At 37.9% G+C, this 19,567-nt stretch overlaps 1 protein-coding gene across 7 annotated transcripts in view; it reads left to right on the top strand.

The window, feature by feature from the left end:
- Nucleotides 1-482: 482 nt before the first annotated feature.
- The window catches only part of usp54a (ubiquitin specific peptidase 54a), a 55,558-nt gene continuing 36,473 nt past the window's right edge, over nt 483-19,567 (top strand). Inside the window, exon 1 of one of the 7 annotated variants that reach the window (XM_048204707.1) lies at nt 483-617. The gene's annotated coding sequence lies outside the window, so the exon portion shown is untranslated. Of the gene's footprint in view, nt 618-10,157; nt 10,491-13,499; nt 13,632-14,159; nt 14,445-19,567 lie in introns of those variants that run through there. The other 6 variants (XM_048204706.1, XM_048204708.1, XM_048204711.1 and 3 more) reach the window with 6 other exon arrangements.

Here is a 19,567-nt window from a genome sequence, read left to right on the forward strand (position 1 = left end):
GTCTCTGAACGTACTGGGAACGTTACTAGACAACGTCCTTTACACCAGTGGGGACGTTCTGAGAATGTTCTGGGAACGTAAAATTTCTAGCGGGGTAGTCAGCCTATTTAGATTTCATTTATGTCACTCACTGATATAGCTAGGATTTCTGGGCCATTTGTACAGTTTATTACATTGGGTAGAAAGTCTGTGAAAAGTCATTAAAGTCTGCAAACATTAAGAATTGCATTTTTGCCTGACCTGTTATATTTGTTCATGATTTCATAATTTGGCAACAGACTGCTGAGGCAGGTAAAGTAATAGGACCAGGATTTCTTTTTCAAAATATTTCTTCCTCAAAAGTAGCCTAAAGTAGTAAACGAATCGTTATGGAAGTCGTTCAATATGTTACGATCCACATTCCTACTTATAAACCCCTGTATTTACACAGTCTCTAACCATCCCAACCTACGGCCCAGTCTCCTTGTCGCACTCCGTCGACACCTGAGGCAAAACATCGCGAGAGTTGGTTGCCTTGGCTGCAGCACACAGTGACGCTGAGGGATGTTTAAGGTTTAGCGGCAGAAAATAACAGCTTTTACCCAGCCGACCAGCCAGGGGAGGATGCATACTGCAAGGTAAGGAAACCACCTTTCACCGTTCTATCGAAGCAAGTCATGTCGGTTCTTCCGACATGAAAAAAAGGGCAGAGAAGACGTTTCGCAGTGTGAGTTGGGAAGTTAAGACGTAGCTGCTCTTCCACAGGCATGTGCTGATCTAGTAAACAAACATAGGGATGCATCACCGTCAGAACGGATGGGTTTAATAATTTACGCAGTACGGCGTATTTCAAATTGGCGTTTTATTTTTTGCTACGCTTCTCCGCGAGGGTTGTATTGTTAACACAGGCATAGTGCGAAGGATAGACGCGACATCTCACATGCTGTAATGTGCTGACGAAGCTGTGCACACTGTGCGTTGTGGCGAACACAACACTGCGCATCTCGAAGTTCGCCACGTAGTAGAATAACCACATGGTTTAGCCTCGATCTTGTCGATGCATGCATCAGTTCTATAATATGTGGCAAATCATGCATGCATTTTCACATTTGATATTTTTCATGCCGATGTAATGCAGCCTACATCATAGGGGGGAAATAGATATTGTATATTTGGAGGTGATTTATTTCTGGCACCGTCTCATGCGTTTTAACTTACCAAGCACAAGAAAGACCATATGCTCCTCACCATTTTCAGTGACGTAGTGGTTTCTCATCTTTTCAATACACTTGATTGTCCTCTAGCCGCCAATGTCATCTGGTGGCGTTTCAGAGGCTGTGCAGGTGAGAAGCGAGAGAGTCAATTGTGTAAGGTCATTCAGGTGTGCTCAAATATCTATCTATCTATCTATCTATCTATCTATCTATCTATCTATCTATCTATCTATCTATCTATCTATCTATCATTACTTTTTCTTTTGTTGTTTAACTGTCTAGAGAGACAGATCTGCTATGAGATCTATATTATTATTCCTGTCACCTACTCTTCAGGGAAAATGGCAAGATCATAAAATCATAATAACATGCATAACAGAATGGCTGGAGTTTAATGAGTTAGATCATTGCTGTGCACAAAAATCAGTTTTCAGCGTGACATGTTACATAAATAAGGGGGCGGTGTCTCTATTAATACAGGGAAGAGGAGTGATCAAAATAGACACCCCTCCATTTGAAGCTTCCATTTACGTTCTCTCATCACCCCCCCCCCCCCTTTTTTTTTTTTTTTTTTTTTTTTTTTTTTTTTAGCCATCTCTCTGTGAAAAGTAAATAAGAGCCTTGGCATGCATGCACAAGAAGGCTACTAATTGTTATGTAAAGTTTAGAAATGAATAAATTAACATACTGATGGTCACTCCTCCAGGGCCTACGCTCCCGTGTATTCATCAGCAGACAGAGCTTTCAGTCTGGTTAATTGGTTGGGGGTGTATGGGATTCCTGTAAATTTCACAACATGCTTTTAAGGGCTTATGACAGGAAGGGACAGAAAAGCGCTTGAGGGTAACTTTTATTAAACTTCTCAAGGTAAAGGAACATTTGAGCTGAGTGGGGGACATTCATGTGTAAATTAAAACTCTTGTCTTCATTTGATATAAACCAAGGTATTTTCCTTGCGAGAGCAGTTTTCCTGCTTCATCAATCCCTCAAGTAGAGTCTGGCTGCAGATTTGCACTCTCAGCCCACATGCACTCCTTTCTCTGTGATGGTATATATTCACTCTGCAAAGGACACACAAATAAGCAGCAGTCCGTGAATGCTGAACAGAATTTAACAACAGATTGTCATAGAAATGCATAATGATAAATATACTATTTCATGTACTCTTTATATATTTATATGCTTCTATATAAGTCCTTAGAAGCACACGGAATGCTGCTGTCATGTTTTTCCTGTTGCTTTTATCAGCATTGGTCATGATAAACCAATCACTGTCATTTGTGATTACAGACATTTTATTTAATGAAATGATGGAAATTACAGTCCCATTTAGGTACCAGTACTTTCTACTATAAGCGTTTACTGTAAGATAAAAAGTCACAGGATTTGCATGCAGCTCAATGGATTTATTTTATTTCTGTGTAACTGCTTTTTTATATTGAACTTTGAGGATTTTATGATAAAAATAATAAAACAAATATTTTTTGAACAGCCCAGTAAAACTTATCTTTGACAGTGAGGAGATTTTAATGAGATTGACACTGCTGCTGGCATTCCACATGTAGTTGCTTTATTGTTTTTCATTTCGCAAGTCTCACAGCAGTCAGTATAAATAATCATGCACATTAGACCGCTAAATCGCCATCACCTGCTTTCAAATGGAGCGGCATTTAATAGACAGAGCCGTAGATCACTGATAAGCCACGCAATATCGCGTTCAATATCGATATGTATCGCCGTCGATATTGAACGCGATATTGCGTGGCTTATCAGTGAACTACGGCTCTGTCTATTAAATGCCGCTCCATTTGAAAGCAGGTGATGGCGATTTAGCGGTAATCAGGGAACCGGCTTTACTGAAGAAATGCGCGTGACAAAAGCATTTGATACATCGCCCAGCCCTATTCTGTAGCTTAATTGTCCAAATATGTTTTAGGGCCACTGTGTCTTTGTCTTTCTTTAGAAAATGGCTCTGTGTTAGAGCTGCATGATTAATCATTAAAAGATTGTGACAAAATCATTCCGGAACACTCAAATCTACGTTGGCGTTGCTACTGACCCAGAGAGAGCAGTTATCATGTTTAGGTATGAAACGGCTTCAACCATACAGTATTGTTATTGTGTTATAAATATTCAAATGATCTCAGAAGTACTGGGATAAAAGTTTATAGTTCAGATATAAACACTGATATTTATGGTAGCGATCAAAATAGAGCAAAACACCTTTTGAAATTAACTTGGTGCTTCAAATACCAATTATATCGATTACATTGTTACGCCACTAGAGGGCGACAAGTGACTGTTAAAGAATTTATTTGTCATTGAATCATTCACTCAGGAGATTTGTTCAAAAGTGCTGTAATTAAACAAAACCATCAAGTAATTAAACAAGTGAAATATAAGATTGAATCATTCATTATTATACAAACCTATTTTTTAAAATAATTAATTAAACTTAAAGGTACAATTTGTAGGACCTGCCACTAGAGGGCGCACTACCAAAACAATAACAATCGCGTGGTTTGATGACGCTAAGAAAGTGCGTGGAATGAAGGGATTTGTTGTCTTCTACCCAACCGCTGACGGCCATCAATCAGACGGAAAGATAAATCATGGATTTAACGGATGAGGTAAAGTTTTTTTTAAATGTATAAACTATGGATCAGACGCGTCCTCGCGCGGGTCTAGAGACGCGATGCCCTGCGTTTGGCGTGTATGCCCCATAATAGTAATCATGTTGATCGTTATAATGGCAATAAGTTTTCTGTAAACATACGAATCAAAACAACTCACCTGTTGAGTAAAACACAAGCGAGATCGGCATCTCTTTCTAGGTGAAGTTTGTCGCGAAGCTCTCTCCATCTAGAAAATGCAATACCGATATTGATCCTCGCTCTTTCTCTCCTCTTGTCCCAAACTCTTCTTGGGTCGTTTGGTTGGCCCGTACGCTTACGTTTACGGGAGCTGTCCTTGTCGACAGAACCAGCGGCAGATGGTAAACAGTAATTATGTTCCATACATAAGTAACACAATCCACCATAAAACGTGCAAGAAGTAAATAAGGAACTGCTTGAAGCAAGCTAGTGGTTTGCTGGACGCTAGACACTACTTCCGCATTTGTCCACGACGCTGTTGTCATGTGGTTTCTACGTCAGTAAATGCAGTAACAAAGGGTAACTGACGTCATTGACAGGCGACTGCACTGCCCCATGTCACTGTTTAGAATGGGAATTTTCTCATGATTTACAAGTAGTTGAAAACATTACAGATATTGTTAGTAATCAGCTGGACAAAATATTTAACACTAGCCTAGTGGTTTTTGGATATTTTACTGCGAATATCTTACAAATTGTACCTTTAACTAAATATTTTTAAATAGCCTACAGAAATTAACATTTTGTCAGAACCTATAGTAAAATTACATGTTATTTTGTGTAGGCCTAGTTGTCTGTTCAGAATCATGGGAGAATTGTGATCTCTTTTTGAAACAAACAACAACAACAAAAATCATTATTCTCAATTTATCCAGAATCGTGTAGCTCTCTTCTAGTTTTTGTCCACATTGCCCTTTTGTTTCTTATTCTTTATTAATTGTGTTTGTAGAAATTCTTTTAGAGAGAGAAATGGAGAAAGATGAATGCTTTTAGTGGTCCAGCTGTCTTTCGAGTGCTGCTCACACGCACCTGCCTGTTTCTCATTAAATTCTGTCTGCTGGCCTGTAGCTGATAGTGAGGGCCTCCTCTTACATGTAAGCTGTGTGGCAGTCTGGATCAGTCATTATGTAACAGTCTCTGAAGCCACAAGCCTCTTGGTCTCACTTTACATTTAGTCTTTTAAAAAACTTTAAACCTGCAAATTTCTTTCTGTAAAAATGCTTGCAGTAAATTTGAATAGTTTAGCAACACTTAATCATATATGCATGCATGTTATTTTGGATAACATTAATTTTAGATAGCATTCATTTTCAAGAACGATAGCACAAGCACACTGCAAGCAAAACATTTTAAAACAAAACAAGTTTATTCAGTTTATTCGACATTTTTTTATTCGACAACTTCTGGTTATCAAACGTTAGTGGAACATATTCATAGTTAATGTAATGATCTACATCTGTGGTTACTCTTGTGTGAACTGACTTACATCCACTAAAAATAACCTGGAGATCTGCTGGTTAAACTTGTTAAAATGGTTCTGAGAAAAAGTCTAGCAATATTTGCTTGCATATGCAACACTACCATTCAAAGTTTGGGGTTAGTAATGTTTTGGAAAGAAGCTCTTAAAGCCCTGATATACTCTCAACAAAATTCTTTTTCGTTCTTCACCAAGGGGTAAAACGAAATTCGAAATACGTGGCCAGTGGTATACTGTTAGCGAACATCCTGATGCTCCCACACTGCTGAGAGCAGCATTTAGATATGTGCTGCGCGCTTTCCTTTCAATAACAAAATAAACATACAAAAAAAAAAAAAAAAGACAATGGAGAGAAAACGGTAATTAAGAAAGCATCTGATCATAGCGATGTGGACATGTTTGCGCAAGCTCTGCAATTAGGCACTCCAGTGAAGTCACATTACATTTATTTAAGTAGCACTTTATATTCAATAGATTGTTTTAAAGCAGCAGCTTTGCTGAATTACCATGTGAAAACAGTGTCAGTGACTCTTTTAGTTAGAATTACAACTTAATTTTCTACTACAAAGCATCTCTCCAGTATGTTCATGTTTTTACTCACGGACGTCTGACTTCAGCACACACCTACCTATTATATAATCATCACGGACCAGTGGTAGTTCGAAGGTGTTTACTAGCTGGAGCAAACTTTTCCGGAAAGTATCACTGGCCAGCTGTTTCAGACTCCCAAAACAAACTCCAAACTCCTGATTTTTTTTTTTCGAAATGATGTCACACCAATTTGGATTTGCTTGAAGTATATCAGGGGCTTTTTGCTCACCAAGGGTGCATTTATCAAAAATACTGTAAAATGAGTAGTATTGTAAATTTAGGGTTTTTTAGAAATTTTACTTTTTGGTGGTCATTTTAACATGTACTTGCTGAATAAAATTACTTTTAAAAAAGCACTGACAAACGATAGTGTATTTAGTTATCATCATTATTTATTTTTTGTTTAAATATTGTATTTTGTATAAGTGTGGTTTTACTGTATAAATATTTTTTATTTCTACATGCTGAGTAAGAGTTATGTGTAAATTGCTGCTATTGTTGTCATGGAAATATCATCTAGTAGACCATACTTCTGAAAATTATGAATGACCCCCCAATAAAAGTCACAGTGTAAACATTTCAGCTGATTGCTTTCCCTGTAACTTATTTCCTGTTATTACTGTATTTAGTTTCCTGTTATTACTGTATAACAGTTGTATGACTTGTTTAGGTCAGTTACCAGTAAAACACTGTTGGACATCAGCCAGTCTTAAAAGACTGGTGTCTAAACACAAGAGACTTCCACAGGTTCTCTCAAATGTAATTAAGAGAGGCCCTGCGCTTTTTAATCTGCTGGCAGTTTATTTAATGTCTCATTGTGGGGTGCATGTGAACTATTTGCTGTTCCCATAGAAAAGATTCACAGTAGCTTTAACAAATAATTGGATTTGGAGGCACCGAACTGAACGTTAATTGAAGCTGACAGTGTATTTGACATACAGGGTCATTACACAGTGTGTTTAAACCATGACATGACCCCCTTGAGGTCGCTAGGCTGGTAAGGGACGTTACGATATTTACTGGGCACAATCATGATGTCAGGTAAAAAGACTCAATTTGTTGCAAAAACTGTTTGACCTTGTTCCGAATAGGCGTCTGTGAGTCATTGAATAGGATTTTTTATTTCTTTTTTTTTCACTGCCTCTTATTCTTTCTCTCTCTCCCTCCCATCTGTTTCTGCTTAAATATCTCTGTGTATTATTGAAAAAGCTTGAGTCACGGACATTCCTTGAAAACCATGAAATTTCTACATGGCCATGAAGACATGGAGTTGTGGGTTGCCGTAAGTCTGCACCCTGAATGCCTAAGCCACCCAAAAATGTGAGACTCCTGGAGACTTAACTTAGCTGAAAACTACTGTCTCTCTTTCTGATATGAAAAGAACAGCATAACCTAAATTATTTTGACCTAGACAGGCTTTAAATGAAAAAACACAATACCCACATTCTTATCTCTGGCATAATAATTTCATGGTTGAGGCCGCAGTGTTTATAGATGATAAAGAATAGTGCCGCTTCAGCGGCCAAGTTCAAGCGTGGAAACACGCTGAGAGACAGAAATTCTGAGAAAGGCACCCATTTGAAACACCAGACTATTTTTAACCCTCCCCCAGAATTCCCATGGGAGCACAGCACACATTTGTGAATGGCTACTTGCGTGTGCCATTGGTGCTGTGTGTGTACTACCGACCACCCGAGGAGACGCAGCGCTCATATTGACGGATGCATCTGAGCAATCCAAATTTAACCCCCACAAGCACTCTAACCGCAACAAGCCTCTGATTGGGGACGCTTTTGTTGCATAGTGACAATGTGAACAGGTCAGCCATGAGGACAACTATTGATATGAGGTTGGTTCTGTGTTTATTTGCCAGTGATAAAACTGTCCTGAAAACTTGCTCCTGGATATTGTGTTTAAAAGTGTTACTTTCTTCATGTCATTTCTATTTGATAATGCTCCATTTAAGAATTTGACAATTTTGTGCATTAATTATTCAATTTTGCAATACAATGTGCTGCTAAGGTGTTTTCTACTAGTGTGTTTATTTATCGTTCTTTCAGGTTATTTTGTCCAGATAATAGCATTCAAATTGATTTAATGGAAAATAAATTTGATATCTTGCATAAGCGCACCTGTTGGAATGGATATATGCCAACAAAAATATGAACACCACAATAAGGCCAAAATTAGTGGCCTCTAAAATTTTATTTAAATTTATTTTATTTTATTTTAAAGGTCCCGTTCTTCGTGATCCCATGTTTCAAACTTTAGTTAGTGTGTAATGTTGTTGTTAGAGTATAAATAAAATCTGTAAAATTTTAAAGCTCAAAGTTCAATGCCAAGCGAGATATTTTATTTAACAGAAGTCGCCTACATCGAACGGCCAGTTTGGACTACATCCCTCTACTTCCTTCTTTAATGACGTCACTAAAACAGTTTTTTGACTAACCTCCGCCCACAGGAATACACAAGAGTTGCGTTTGTAGAGTGCGTTTGTCGCCATGTCGTCGAAACGCTGTTATTTTCATCCCGCAGTCCAATCACCGGGTCTGATTCCGGCTCAAATTGATAGGGTAAAATTAAAGACATGTTTACAATAACGCTGAGCGCATGCATCTCCACGTTATGGTAAGAGGTGTGACCTTTCCGGGCAAGGTTCGCTAAGCTGCTGTCGAATCACAACACAGGAACCGCTGGCACAATCAGAACTCGTTACGTATTTCTGAAGGAGGGACTTCATAGAACAAGGAAGTCATCAGCCCGTTTTTATGACAGTGGAAACAGCGGTATACAGATAAGTAAATTATGTGAAAAATACTGTGTTTTTTTACACGCGAAACATGAACACATGTTATGTTGCACACTATAAACACAATTAAAGCTTCAAAAATGGAACCTTTAAAGCATATGACCTCTTTTGATGTATTTTGAGTTAAAAGGTTAGTTCACCCAAAAATGAAAATTATCCCATGATATATACCAAAATACCATGAATTATCCCCAAAAAATGCATCCATCCATAAGAAAAGTAATCCATACAACTCCAGGGGTTATTAAAGGCCTTCTGAAGCGAAGCGATGGGTTTTTGTAAGAACAATATTCATAATTAAAACTTTATTAACTATAATAACTAGCTTCCGACAGAAGGCCGTACGCAACGATTTGTGGCAGAAGAGTAACCTCGGACCCAACGTAATGACGAATGCAGAAGCACAGAGGATAGAGCAAAACAAAACATCGGTCACAAATTAGAAGTCTAAAATTATATTTTTTAAAGAGAAATGTCGGAGGATTTTGATATAAGAGAAGAGGAGCTTGAGTTTGTTGCCCAGCCCATACTCCTACGTCCTACGGTGCATTTGGCGCAAGTCGACTTGCGCAGTATGCGTACGGTTGTCCGCCAGGAGCTAGTTATTATTTGAATTGAAGTTTTAAATATGGATATTTTTCTTACAAAAACGCATTGCTTCGCTTCAAAAGGCCTTTATTAACCCTCTGGAGCTGTATGGATTATTTTTTAGAATGGATGGATGAATTTTTTTGAGCTACAAAATCTGGCCCCCCCCTTCACTACCATTATAAAGCTAAGAAGAGCAAGGATATTTTTAAATGTATCTCCGATTGTGTTCGTCTGAAAGAAGATAGTCATATACACCTAGAATGGCTTGAGGCTGAGTAAATCATGGGACAGTTTTCATTTTTGGGTGAACTATCCCTTTAAGGTTGTTGAACGTCTTAATGTGAATGGCAGATTTAGATTACAGATGACAGGTTCTTAATGTTTAAATAAATTAGTTTTAATGATGTGTAATTAGCAGATCTCTAAGAAAAGCTTAGCTCTTAATAACAGATTTTCAGGACAAATTAGTGATGAAATTAGACCCATACACCCTTTCATTGTCCATTTACGCAACAGCGCCACTTTATTATGACAAAGAGGATTTCAGCCAAAAATGTCCCATATGGCATTCATTGATGTTTCTGGCTGTGAATGACACTTCAGTTGCTAATTTTAAGTGACATTTTGGAGTCTTATAAGCATGTGGGGATAATATATTGGTGCATATTAATAAGCTTCTATAAAAGCCAATGTTTATAAAATATATTTAAATTCAAGAATGTAAGCTGTCATTGTGTTTTGTTTCTTTTTTCTTTTTGTATTAATCCTGATGCATAAATAGGCATTGAAACAAAAAAACAAGACCTCAAGACATTACATATTAATGGTCATTCTTATTTGGCTTTGTATTCAGTCTCTGTTAACTGTCTCAAGTCATATTTGCTATCTGAGTGAGGTCATGTTTGTCTAAAACACGCTGTTTGGCATCGACTCACATGACCAAGTCTGTCCAAACAGATAATGTTCTTTATGAGTTGTCACATGGGTTTTGTTGTACCATGTCTGTCTCTTTAAAAGCAGAAAGGTGGGAGGAGCTTCCTGAGGAAACAGGTGTGTGCTGATAGGGATGATGTCATTGTTTCAGAATCACCTGGAAAAACCTGCATGATTGTCAGCAAGATATACACATTACAGCTGCTCACGCCCGGATCACAGATGTCAGCCAGACAGGCGCTGTAAGTACACAGACTCAGTATTGAGCCTTATAAGAATCTCCTTTTGTCAGCCTGAGGGTTTGTTTTAGAGTTTTAAGTGAACTGTATGCCAGAGAGCTGAAGCTGACAGGTGCGATCGCAGTGTTTTAAACATTTAGTGGCTTCATTCATGCTTTTTCATCTTTAAAGAGGACATTCTAGAGGGTACTGTTCATGTTGTAGTAGGACTCTGTATGGAAGTTACTATAGATAAACAGTTCTGCTTTTTCCTTGGAGCTGTGACCCTGTAAAGCTTTTAATTTTTGACAGATAGCTCAGTCTTTGTCATTGCACAGATTTATTTAAGCTGTGTTTTATGCCTCGAAGTAGTCCACTTTGCTCAGATCTGTTTTAAATACCACGAGCTGTTGTGCTTTTTCAGAATATGAAAAATGAGACCTACAGCGAATATAAGTCTACTGCAGGAAATTGCTAAAAATATTAGGACTCAGAAACATGCAGTGAAAACTGGTGAAGAAAAAAACAATAAATTCCAATAGTGACCTATTTTCCATTCATAGCTGGTGTAGTATTTATGGAGCAGATGTAGTTTTAGTCAGACAATGAGTTTATGCATAAGAAGCCTTTTTGCCCTCTGATGTCATTACGGTGTGAGATAATACTCGACAACAGCCCTTGTGTGGGGTAATCGCATGACCGAGTGAGTAAAGCATGCCTCACTGTCCGGGAGGTGTCACTCAGTGAGGATGATGTCATTCAGGAAGTAGATCGAGTAAAGCAGGAATAGTTACTCGGAACTCTGAATCACCCGGATGGTCACTCCATTTCTAATGAAAGATGTGAATGCAAATTCTGTGTTACATGAAGTGTTTGGGTCATTGTTCTGGGGTTTAGATGTGAAAACTTACAGGAAGTACCTGTTTCCCCTGTCACTTCTCTCCTCTTGCCAAGAAATTTGGGTTATAAAATGCTTGTTGCTGAAGTCAATGCAAATCAACAGTTAACAAAAAAATAAATAAATAGTAGCCAGTGTTCCCTAAAACTGAATAAGTGATTAAAAAAAAGTAAATTTTGAAGTTAAGCGCTGTGATACTGTATTGTACGTTTTGGACTGCTAGTTATTTAAATAGTGTTTTCAACCAGGAAGAAAAGATAACATCTCTAATGGACATTATAAGGTCAACAGGTAATTTTTGCTTTCTGACATTTTCATATAGGACTTTTTCATGTCCATATTTTTGGGGCCAGTTTGTTTTGTTGTGCCGTAAGTTAAGTAACACTATTCTCATAAGAATTAAATGATTTTGTCACTGGTTCAATGCAAGCAATATTGCCATGAGTCAGTGGAAATGCTACGAAGATGCTGAAATTTTGTTTCGTTTGCTTGGATTATTCCCTAACCTAACTCAAATGTTTCTTCTGGGACAATAATGGGAGGACAATCATCATTAATGAATGTTAAGGAAAACAATTTGTCATGCCTTTGGGACAGGGGGAGGAAGCTAGTGGTGGAACCAGGAGTGCAAGCATTATGAATGAAGCCTTTTGTTTTTGAAATTGAGCTTTTGTCTTTTCAGTGAATAGCTCATTGTGGGAAACTGTATGACTTTTCCCTCTTAAATTGACACTACACAAATATTGTTGTTGGTTTTTTTTAAACTTTTTTTATTATTATTTTGAAGGAGGTTACTTTATGTGAAAAATTGTCCATGATTATGTTGGATTGTGGGATTTTTGTCTCATCGTGTTTTTTTTTTTTGTTTTTGTTTTTTTTGTGGTTTGTGTTTGATTCTCTCCAGGTTTTATTCATTCCTGTGCAGAAAGGAAGCTGTACAGATTTTTTTGTAATTTTTTAATTTACATTTTAAAATCCATTCTGTGCTGTGATGTGTAAGAATGGTAACCTCATTTCTTTCATAGAATGGAGTAGAACTTGTTTGATTTGTTCACCACAAACATCTCAAAAATTTCTGACAGTACAAAATGCCATTGTATGTTTGGAACTATCTTGTTATTCTGCCTCCAAAGTGCCCTGGTAAGCTTGTGAAATGATTAGTGAGATTGTTTGAGACAAAATAAATATCATGAATGCATGTCAGAAATGGCCTTCATTGTGGTTTATGGGCTTCGATGTTCATGCTTTGGTGTGATCAAATCTTTTTAATACTTAAAAGTTCATTACAGTCACCACATCAGTCTGTTTTTCAGAAGGAAAAGCCTTTAACATCTGCCAATGTAAAGTTCAGTGTGGACTGGCCCTCCCTTCCCTTCCTTCCTTTGTGTGGCCACTGAAAACCAGCTATCAGTTTAGACTGGCTCTTTGTGAAAAAGCATTGCATACTCTGATCAGCCAATGGAAAATCTGGCTGTAACATAACTTTTTGATTTTGATCATATTTGGTCATGTCTTTGACCAAATGTCACATTTGGTCAAAATGCTATACATTTAAATCTAGATTATATTTTACAGTTCTGTTTTACAGAATTGAAGTTCTACCAAAAATGAATATTCTGTCATCATTTCCTCACCCTCATGTTGTTTCAAACCTGTATGATTTTCGTTCTTCTGCTGAACACAAAATATATATATATATATATATATATATATATATATATATATATATATATATATATATATATATATATATATATATATATATATATATATATATAATATAAAACAAACAGTTTTGGTCACCATTGGCCTCCATTGTATGGACAAAAATCACTTGAGACTTTTCTCAAAATATCTTTTATGTGCACAGAAAAAGTGGGTGAACTATGCCATTAAAAGAGTTAAGTAGTGTTTCTGTTATTGTGAATACATTCTTAGTCAGATTTTCTGATGTGTAATAAGTAGTTTCTCAATCTGTGACACTTCAGTCTCCCCACTCGTCATATGTTTTTAATAATGAGTCTTGATGGGAGTTGCTGGCTGCTTTCCAGGTTAAACTGTTCTTATGGCCCTGTTAATTATCTCTGGGTGGAGGAAGTAACTTGCCCTACACCATGTTATTTTCATTCAATCAGCAGTCAGTCAGTTAACAGTTCAGGGATTGTAAAATTGCTGTTTCTGAAAGATGTGTTTGTTGCTTGGTGCCTGTCATCAGTCTCTGAAGATCTCTTTTCTTTCTTTTCAAACTTTCTTTTTCTGTCTTCTGAGTAAGTTGTGTTTAGTTTATTCTCAAAGAATGTTTTGTCACTTGAGCTTAAAATAATAATTTAGCATAATTTCAAATATATGGAGATCTTGATTTTTGACAGCTAAATCACAAACCAGTAACTGTACGCTCTTATTAAACGCTGAGAATTTTCTATACGATTCTCTGTCTGACCCTATTGGGAGGGGGACTGCCAGCTCAGTGACAATGATTTATACACACCAGCATAATTCATAAACCTGCAGTACATAAAGTGTGGGAAGTTGGACACAGCTCATGATTAATGTATCAGTGGGAGGGAAATTCTTGTATTGACAAAAATATATGTAGTGCAGGTGAGTTATTGATATTTTTGTAGCCTATTTTCTCATGTAAGGGAGGGGCTGCTACATTTTAAACGCGTAAGTATGTTAAAAGTTACTTTTTTCAACAAGTGTACACTTGCGTAAAGATACCCCCAAAGCTAAAATACATGGACTAAAAGCTATAAAACTCCAGCTTTTATTTCATGAGGTGTTTAAATGGATAAACGCATCCTTTTTCATGGGTGGGCATTGCTCAGTAGTTCACCCGCCCCCATTTTGTGTGTGTCGGGGGGCAGGGGCTGCAGGTAATAGCGCCGCCCATCCCCCTGCACGTCCGATCTCTGTCTGCATTATCACAGAGCTCAATGAACGCGCGCGGTAATTTATGTGCTGAGGAGAATCCGGAGCTCGAGAGGATACCGGTAACTGAAGCTAACGGTCCCATTGTCAAGTAACAAACCAGAGCTTTTCCCTCACAACTTTGCACAGACGTGCATTTAATGAAAAGGGTGAGTTTTACAAACATTTTCTTTTACGAAAAGTTTAGAAAGATAGCTCAGGCATTCCTCAAAGGATTTGGTTCGGAAGAGTATTGTTCCTGAATCCCTATGGAGCGAATCTGGAAACGTAGTCGCGTGCTTCAGAGAAAACATTCAAAAGAAATGTCGTTTTCACATACAATACATGTTTATAGTTTCTTGTTTCTGCGTTTGCTGAAACTTGTGAAGAAATTTTGAGTTTAATATAACGTTAGATATATTGGCTTGACCTAAGTGCACTGTAGCAGATGGTGAAAATAGCTGCGCTAGTAATTTTAACGCACCATCGATGTAAGTAACGTTAACATTGCGAGAGTTAAACGTGAAGGCGACTAACTAGTGTTTAACGTCTGAAGTTGAACGTGTGTGATGTGAATTAATGTGAGAGAAAAATCTTGAAACCATTTGAAGAAAACAAACCTGTTGAGTGCCTTAATAGTGCGTGATTGTTATAGTTATGCTCCTCCTGAACTGGATCATTAAAAGTTACTTATTTTTCTAATCTTTTCCTTTTTAGTTATTTTTTTTTTCTCAGGGTGTTGATTACATGAGGAGCTGGTCTAAGGCTGAAGTAGTCAGTATGTTATATGTGTGTGTGTGTGTGTGTGTGTGTGTGTTATATGACAGCATGTGACACTGAATCTGAATGTGGACCGCAAAAGAAATGAGTCTTTATGTAATGCAGTCACTGGACTTAAATCATGAATCTGGTTTCTTTGTGGAGATTAAGTATGTGTTAATACATAAATGCAGCATATACACCTTTTTCTTATGCCCCATGATGCTTTGCTCATATTATGGGAGTAACTTACTTTTAAACTGTAAACAATCAGATACTGCCAATGAACTTTGTGTTATAATGTTTGTTTAAAATGTTCAATCTATGAATGCAATAAGCATTGTAGTGTAAGTATAAAACAAATTACTTACAGCAGACCATGAATAACCCCAAAAGTTCAAACAACTGTACCATGAATAACCCCAAAAGTTTTGCAGCAATATAAGTAGTAATAAATGCAAGTCTATGTCATCATGTGACGCATGTATATTGTGTGAATAAAATGGGTGCTTTCTGTCATTTTGACAGATAACAAACCAGGAAAAGGATGTTAGTGAGGATTTGGGGAGAAAGCGATAGATTCTTTGTGCATTCTACTGAATTATTCATGGGATATGTGATGTTCATTAAATCATCAGTAGACCACAATAGTGCCGTATCTGTTGTCTTTTCCATATTGTTATAACTGGGAAAAAAATAAAAAGTAGTCAGAAAAAAGAACACAGAACACAGGGGACTGAAAAGAGCTCTTGTCACAGATATTCCTGTGATAAAAATGTCACATTAAAAATACTACATTATTTTCCTGATGGATAAAAATAGCATTCAGAAAATGTACAGCTTATTCAGTCAAATAGACAGAGAAGGATAATTTGTAGCACAGTCGTATTATTTGAATAAGAGAATAAGTTCTTCAAACTGGAAGTGCCGCCCATAATTTAAAATGTAGTAGACTCTTTCGGATAAAGGTGGACTAGCTGCTAACTGCTCAGTAATCACAAACCTTTGCAGGTCAGCTCTAGTAGTCACATGTCTAATTGCACTGATGTGAGATCTGGCTAAACTCTTGGTCGGGTCAGCTTCAGATCAAACAGACCACACTAACAGGCTTTGGCACACAAAAGAAAGTGTTCGCTGGAAAAAAATTCTGTTGATAGTAATGCCACAGTAACACAACAAGTGCTGTGAGCTCCTGTACAGTTTATGCTGAGTTTTATGAAGAATGTATTTATTGTCTGTAAATTAAATATGGTGTATATTCCTGGACATACTACATCAGCTGCATTTTGGCATTGTCCAAAAGTGAAATAAAAAATGGAGAACTATTGATTTGAATATGTTAATAGAAATAATAGATTTTATGTGTACAAAATATGCATAAAATACGCACAAATACACAGGAACACCCCCCCCCCCACACACACACACACACACACACACACAGAGTTTTTTTTTTTTTTTTTTATTGAACAGCACTGTCAATAATGTTATATGCTAAGGATGCTCTGATCAGGCAATACTGAATACTGATTTCTGATTGTGATCATTCAGGCTTTAAGTGATATGTAAGCTCTCTGTTGACTTAAATTTTTTTTTCCAGATAAAGTAATGTCACAGATGTTACCTTGGTTAGATTATTTACATTTATGTTGTGATTGTTTTTAATTGAGAATCAAAAAAATAATTGGCCTTTAAAATAATAGACCTTTCAAAACGGCTTACACAAAATACTATCCATATTAGGATACTTTGGCTTATCAAAGAACCTACAAGACTTTAAAGGGGATGTCTAATGCTGTTTCATGCATTCTGACTTATTTACACTGTTAAAGAGTTGGATTCTCATGCTAAACATGGCCAAAGTTTAAAAAAATTAGTTGTGCGTAGGACGGAGTATTTCTGTGCCAAATACACTCCTTCAGGGTTCGTAAGTTTCGGAAAGTTTTTTTTCTATGGCCCTGCATGACGTCATAAAGGGCAGAATTCCTTGTATGGGCACTTCTCCCAGAAGAGCATGCCCATCAACATGCTTGGTTCGGGTTGGTCCGCGTACAGCAACATAGATTGATTTGTTGAAGTGATACAAAGCATTTGGTTTATAATTGGTTGATGAATCGCTGTTACCCCACTTATTTTCTGGTGTTATTCCAGATTATTAAAAAACAAATTGTCATTTCTAATAGTTGAATTAATCAACTTGTGGTAGTAACAGCAATGAAACCAATCCTGATGTGACTGCTGTGGTTACTGACTGATAGGCTAAATTTGCCCTATAGTTGCATTCTCTGCCTAGCTCTGTCCTGTGGAGAGAGAGTTTGTAGCGTACTGGCCCAGATTCAGGTGGCCTTACAGATTCACAGATGGTGCGAGTGAAATGCAGTTGCTTGTGCCAGGCCAAAGTGGTGCTCACTGGCTCATGCTTACAGGAGAACGACTAAAATCTCCAACATGGGTCACATCCTCTGATCCCCTGGTATGTGATCCATGCCGTGCAATGGCATGCATTTATTCATTATCTTTTGTATAACAAAAATGACATGTTTTTTTTAATGATTAAGTAATATTTGGAATGGGGCATAGAAACATAAGGACACTGTTTGTGCCTGGCTGTATCTTGTGCTTGACCGCCCTATGTGCTTGCACCTCATCCTTCCAAAAACAGCACCAGGTCTAGGTCTCCATGGCAACCGCAACCCACCCTGTCTTATTTCTGTTTAGTGGAAAATAACTGTGCCTCAGCCTGGACCTGTGCTTCCTCAGCACCAGGCTCCTGCTGCGGGATGATGTCAGCCTGGGTCTGGTGGAGACAGTGGAGAGCGTATCATTCCGGGATGGGCCTGTTTCTGTTTCCTATCGCCCTTCTAAACTTCTCTCTGACGCTAAAATAACCCAAGTCGATACTGTGAACATTCAAGGTTTACTTGTCCTTTTGCTCTCCGTAAGCGGCCTTTAATAAGTAGGTTAAGGCTGATTATGTAAGCAGAGTTATGTCTTATTAATATAATTATCTGGACAGAGAAAATCCCAAACATAGCTTTTGCCGCATGCAAGCCTGTGCACTATCTGTCTAAACAGCATTGTTCATTTGACGTCTGAAGATAAAATGGCAAAAAGCCTCTGCCGAAACAGCCTCTAAATCACTTTCACTAAAGTAAACTGTAGAGACGCTTTGGCCAGATAACTAGCTTGTTTATCATTCACTTTTGGTAATAGAAATGGGGTGCCAAGACTATCAGGCTCATCCAACCGCACTGTCGCCTGGCGACATGTTTCCCTCAAGCTTTTGTCCCTGTTGGATATTTTCTCACTGTTGGTTCAAGTGAAGGTTTGGCAAAGCGGTCGGTGTCAGACTGAGGTGTGAAGCTTCTCGCCAGTGAGACATTACAGACTTCATTAGTGCCACAAATGTGCCCTGCTGGATTGAAAATGTCAGATAGCTGCGTCAGAGGTGGTGGCTGGGAGGGATGGAATTCTCTCACCCCGGATGTCTAAATGGGCATCGCTGTTCCTGGCAGTCTATCATTGCAGGAATAATCCTGTGACACCTTATGTTTGATTGGGTCAGGGGATCCATAACCTTTGGCTTCCTGGCTTTTTATAGTGCTTTTCCTAAAATGGAAATTGCCATGCTTGTGCAGCATGTTGATTTCCTCAGTATTGCAGATGTAGTAGATGCAGTTGACCTTTGTTCTCTTAGATCTCCTTTGTTCCTTGTGGTCTGCAGAGGCTGTTCATGCTCAGCATTGATTGTCTGTGTGAGTTGACTGCTGGTTGTACTAGTGCTTGTTGATCAGAGAGTGGAGTCGTGTGATGGTGGACTAAGGCCAGGCTGAAGCATCTTATGTGAATAGAGGCTTGCATTAGGCAGTGGAATGAATAGCTGGATATCTTCCATAGACTACCATGTTGACTACCATAACTACAGACAGCCACAATTTGGCTGTTTGTAATTATGATAGTCAACATGGTAGTCTATGGACGATATCCAGCTCTTCATTCGGGAGCAATTCTCAGACAGTTTAGGCTGCGTAAGACTGTTCAGTTCATAATAGTCATTTGTTTGAGAATCTGTGTGTACATATTAGGACTGGGACAATAAATTGATGCATTGTGAATCAAGAAATGATTCTGGATGGATTCTGAGATTTTCTGAATGCATCGCGATTCTCTCTCGAATCGATTCTGAGCTTAGTTTTTAACAGCAGATGGCACTGCATGCTTTAGAAACAACTGTGCTCTGCTTGCTTTCAATTCCCCACATACATTCTCAGTCTCAGCCAAATGCACGAGTGCTTTTCTTTGTAAACATTTGAGCATGCAGTTGAAAACTAGCCTAGAGCGCCATCTAGGGATGTGAATGGAGGCGAAATGGCCGAAGTGAGGTGAAATCTGACTCCTGCTGTTGATCTGTGCTCCGACTCCCATTCAACTCTTTCTGAATTGAGCAGACACATTCAGTTTTTAACTGTAGAGTCTGTTCTGTAACTGAACTAACTAAATGATTTTTATTACTAAAAATGCAGTGATGCATCGA

Source organism: Megalobrama amblycephala, linkage group LG10, assembly GCF_018812025.1.
Source record: "Megalobrama amblycephala isolate DHTTF-2021 linkage group LG10, ASM1881202v1, whole genome shotgun sequence".
In the NCBI taxonomy this organism is placed as follows: Eukaryota; Metazoa; Chordata; class Actinopteri; order Cypriniformes; family Xenocyprididae; genus Megalobrama; species Megalobrama amblycephala.